This window comes from Mus musculus, chromosome 14 (genome assembly GCF_000001635.26).
Source record: "Mus musculus strain C57BL/6J chromosome 14, GRCm38.p6 C57BL/6J".
Lineage (NCBI taxonomy): Eukaryota > Metazoa > Chordata > Mammalia > Rodentia > Muridae > Mus > Mus musculus.
In genome coordinates this window covers 5,873,979-5,879,404 of record NC_000080.6, presented here as the reverse complement: position 1 = coordinate 5,879,404, position 5,426 = coordinate 5,873,979, and the positions used below count along the sequence as shown (strand labels likewise).

The 5,426-nt window shown below is 43.5% G+C and overlaps 1 pseudogene; it reads right to left on the bottom strand.

The window, feature by feature from the left end:
- Gm17046 (predicted gene 17046) lies at window positions 1,354-2,347 on the bottom strand (annotated as a pseudogene).

The following is a 5,426-nucleotide window of genomic DNA, read 5'->3' as shown; positions in this document are numbered from 1 at the left end:
TCTGGCTTCATTCATGCTGAGGTGCTGTTCTGATGACGTTTTCCCAGGGAATTCCTGAGTCTGCTCATGTGCGCCCTCTGCCTGTTGAGAGCTTGTTGGTCAGGGGCTAGGTTTGCTTCTTTTCTACCCTTAGACTTCCAGCCATTTTGCCAGGGTACAATTCACTGCCTCCTGCTTCTTGACCTTTCACGAGTGTCTTTCGACTTTGATCCATCTGCCACTGCGTTTGCTTTCGTGAGTTTGCACGTTAGGTAGCCCATCTGCTCGTGTTCTATTGCGATCATTATTAGGGAGTAAGGTGTTCTTGGTTAAACATACAATTCAGTCTTGACATTTTAGATCATTGGGAATGAAATCCAGCGACCTGTTTTGAACTTTACTATATAAAATCTTATCAGCTTCCACCACGTACAGCGGGAAGCTCCAAGTTATGTGTGGTGCTTTTTGGGTGCTGAATGCTAGGACTTCACCGCAGTTAGGAAATCAGAGAACCTCCGGCTTTCTTCTCCAAAGTGCTAAGAAACAGAGTGCTTTCTTATTCTCCTAGAAAATCTTCAGTACTCGTCTCGCCACATGAACGTTTAAAGCTAAAACCTTCACAGAGAAGCGAGATGGAGCAGGAGCAGTGGCTAATTGCTGAACTCTTCAAAACTTGGCGTATGTAGGTGGCTAAGGCATTTTATTAGTTCAGCAGATATTCTTATCCAACACCTGTCGTGTTCTGAGATTGTTGGGCAAGCTGTTAACTCACAGACAAGCGTTGTCCCCAAGAACCTTACTTTATAGCTGAAGGTTGACATCTATCCAAGTATGTGTCATAAAAAGTTCTCACGAGGGATTTTATTCAGAACTTTGTGTAATGACTACAATATTTAAGGATTTTTCAAATGCTTTATATAACTACTTAAGAAAGTTGTGTTACCTGAACGACTAAAAGAGGAGTATATTCAAGAGAAAGCAAGAATGTAGTAGAGGAAACAGCTTTAAATGTTAAATTTTCTGGCATGGGGTGCAATGGGGTTGACGATTTAATCTAAATATGTTTTGAAAGAACACTGGGTCCATCCGAATCCGTGGTGTTTATGTTTGGGACAGAGCATCACACTGTAGGACAGGCTGCTGTGGGATTTACTCAGAAGGCCAGGCAGGACTGAAACTGCATGCCCTGCTCTTGCTTCAGCAGAGTACAAGGCATCATCAAATTCCCCAAAATCAGAGTCTTTAACTTTGATTCAGGGATCTCAAGAATCTGAATGAAGTGAGTTCTGGTTTCCTTCAGAATGAATCGATATGACCGCCATGCGGTAAGCTATACTTAGAACATTAATTGCTAGTCTATATACAATTTTTTTTGAAAGTTTGATATATTTATTCACAAAAGCGATTCAGCTGCAGGGGCATGATCTTCTGTGAGGAAGTCAGCACTCCTGTTGATTCCCTTCCAGCCTCCTGATGAGATTCTCTTGGCTGAGGGTTCTCATGCATTCAGGTACTTAGCATGGTGTCTGATGTGGTCAGCGATGAAGGTTGCGATGAAGCAGTAGCTATGATCATAACCCTCTTGTAGCCTAAAAACAACAGGGATTTTCTTCTCTGTGCAGGCAGCTATGAAGTTATCAGGGAGTAACTGCCCATTTGAAAGAATCTCGTCATCTTTTCCTTGATCAATTAGGATGTCAATCTGGGAACCCGAATAGGACTTCACGAGACAGGTCGCATCATATGCCTTCCATTTGCTTTCATCTGGTCCCAAATATCCACTAAAAGCTTTTTTGCCCCAAGGACAGAGCACAGGGTTGCAAATTAGAGCAAATGCTGACAGAGATCTGTATTTTCCAGGATTTTTCAAAGCACAAATCAGAGCTCCGTGGCCTCTCATGGAGTGATCAAAAATAGACCATCCTCTGTGGGTCCACTGGGAAATTGGCATTTATGAGTTGTGGAAGCTCCTCTGTGACGTAAGAGTACATTCTGTAGTTAGCTTTCCAAGGATCTTCAGTGGCATTCACATAAAACCCAGCACCAGTGCCGAAGTCCCAGCTGTCATCTTCTCCTTTAATATTGCAGCCACGAGGGCTGGTATCAGGGGCAATGACCACAAGGCCGGGCTCTGAAGCAGCTTGCTGATAGCCAGACTTTGATATGAAATTTTGTTCTGTGCAAGTTAAACCAGACAGCCAGTAAAGCGCTGGACAATTTCCACTCTCAGCCTGGGGTGGTAGGTAGACAGCAAATTTCATTTTACATTTCAGCTCAACACTGCTATGTTCAAAAACTTACTGGAGCCTGCCAAAGTACCTGTTGCTGGAAATCTGTTTGAGTGCCATTCTCCTCCTCGGTGAGGGGCCTATATATAATTTTAAGAAGCCACACTGTCTGTCTGTCTGTCTAACACAAACACACACACACACACACACACACACACACACACACACACAGATAGATAGATAGATAGATAGAGAGAGAGAGAGAGAGAGAGAGAGAGGTAGAGTGCGGGGAGAGAGAGAGACAGAGAGACAGAGAGATCAGATCTAAACAGTAGAATCACAGCTTTCTTGACTGTGTGTGCTCAGAGACTCTCATTTTCAAGACCTGTGTTTGTCCCCTCCCCCCATTGCTTCCTAGTAGGTGGCACAGAACAAGCAGCTGGTACATGCTCTGGCAACCACAGCTAGAGCCCCAGCTCCATGCCTTTCCAATCAAGATACATTTATCCTCTGAGACAAAATAAATCCTTCGTCTCTTAAAACAAAATAAACAACAGCAAAGAAAGCAAACCTGTTTTAACCGGGATTCCAGTTCTGAGTTGTTTTATTTTTTTAAACTTTCTTAAAATTTAAATATAGGCAATTTAATATTTTACCATACAAACTTGACTAAATGGGATTACTGTGCTATTATGGCATATGGCAACATGCATGCAAGAATTTGGTCTCTCTCTATCTCTGTCTCTCTGTCTCCCTGTCTCTCTGTCTCTCTCTCTCTCTCTCTGTCTCTCTCCTATGTATGATCTATTTTTCAGTGAACACAGTTTGAGTTTCAAGAAGATTGGATCTTGTAACAAAGGGTATATTTTAATGTTTGAAGCTATATGTGACCACATTGACTAACAGCACACATGTGGTCCAGGCTTCATAAGAGAATGACAGTAAAAGAGCCATTAGCTAGAATCCAAGTACCTTCTGCCCTGCTTTCTATTAGAGGTAGGGACCAAAGAAAATGTTGGGACACAAGTTGAAGTAGGAGAGAGAAAGGAGGTGAGGGGGATGCCTGCCTGGTTCTGCCTGCCTTTAATTTCAGCACTTGGGAGTACTCAGAGACAAGTAGATATCTGTGAGTTCAAGGCCCTGCAGGCTCTTCCTGGGTGTGCTTCCAAGCATCAGTACTTGAGGCAGGTGTTCCTTCTGCATCCATACTCATCCTAATCTGAGTTTTCAGCAGTATTTTATTTCACATTTAGATGAATAGGGGAATTTTGAGAAAGAAATGAAACATTCCTGGGGAAATTTTTGAAAATAAACAATCAGTTCCCCATAGGGGAATTAGTAATGAGTTTCCAACCAATCTAATGGAGGTCTTTGGAAGGAGGAGGTACTGAAAGGATTCCCTTCAGTGTTAGGAGTGGCTCCTGGAAAGTGCAGCATGAATTGTGAGGAGAGCTAGTTAGCATGGTTGCAGTGTCAGCTCCCCATGACATCAGCAGTTCCTTCCCTAGACATTCTTTTGTATCCTGGAGAGGCCTGGTATGGTTTGAGATGTCACCTGTGTTGTGGCAACACCAACTGCTCTTGGACCACTTTATGCACTGCCTTTCCTAATCACCCATAGATATGTTGGCCAGAGGAAGGATGCTACTTAGGAGAAAGAATGGACACAAGTGAGAGGAAGAAAGATGACCCTTGAACCTCAGACCAAAGCATCAAGAAATAAATGGTCCTTGAAAATGCGCCACCATAAGCATTGGTCAGAAGATGGGAAAATTCCTGAAGGAGACCACAGTCTGTTTCTGGGTCTTCAGGAATTGGGACTCAGTAGTTAGTCTCTCTGGGAAGCTTCTGGCCTTCCCTGATTGTCATGGATCCTGAATTTGCCAATGATTACAGGACATTAGTTTGTCCCAGATCAATGAAGTTTTAAGGTAAAAGCTGTTGTCCTGGGAGTTTCAGGCTTCTGCTCTTACAGGGGAAATGGGTTTGAATGGGACAAAAGTGAAAGCAGCAGCAGCAGGCAGAGGACTGTGAGTGAGATGTCAGCACCTCAGGGCTGGGCATCACTGTCCTTTACCCCAGGGACTCCATTAGGTGAACTGTCTGTCCAACTCTCCTAAGAAGGAAAGAAATTAGCTTCCCAGGGAAGACCTTTCATTTCTCAGATGTCACAGAAGAATGTCTCTGAACAGTGTTCCCTAAAAGTTGCCCATATAGGTAGCAGGTGTGGGTATCAGTTTGTTCTCTAGTCTAGCCACTGGACTGTCAAAATAGTGAGCCAGAGTAGAGACTGGTGCTTTCTTGCCAACTCTGGGCACACTGGGCTCTCACGCAGCTGACTTGGTGAGTCTGGGAACGAGTTGTGCTCTTGCACTGTTTTCCATCCAGAGTATTGTTTCTAGAGTGACCTGACAGGAGATATGGGCATCTCCACACCATCTTGGTGCTTGTGGGCTATGGTATTTTTGTGATGGTTTCTATACTACAGGGTTATGGACAGTACTGCCTAATTAAATCATACGTAGCTATTAATAAGCCTGAGGATCCTGTCCTTGGTCACATGATGCATGTGCTAAGTGAAGCAAAAGAGGTCTGACTGGGTCACATGCATTCCTGTTTTGTCAGATGTCTGTATAGGACTCAGTGTTCTGTCAATGCTCTGTGCCTTGACAGTATGCATATTCACTTGTGTTCATCTACCCATAGGGGCTCCTGGTGTACCACCATCATTCCCAACACTCCAGTTCAGAAGATGGGTGAGGAAAGTGGAAAGTCTAATCAGTCAGCCGATGACCAGTGGGAAAAATGAGCTACAAGATCACCTGATCTTCATCAGTGAGAAAGCTTTGCACAAGAGGTATTTTTCATTCTGTCAAACATCATGGTCAATTTCTTGGGTCTATGGTATGGCCTACAATTTATTCTTATTAAATTTTATGGTACTTGGAGACTGTAACTCCAGGGTGTCACTGTGCCCAACCTTTTCTCGATAAACATTCTCACAGGCTGAACTTGAAGTCAGAGCAGGAGTGAGCTGCGGACATAGGCTATTCTATTTCTTTTATATGAAACTGAAATCCTACCACTCAGGGATTGAAGAGGATGTGATGTCTCAGCATGTATTAATAGAGGCACTGACATGTGACCATTTGAGTGAGATATTAGTTGCTGTGAGGTTTTGATTGATTGTTTGCTTGCTTGAGTTCGTTGTTTGTTTGT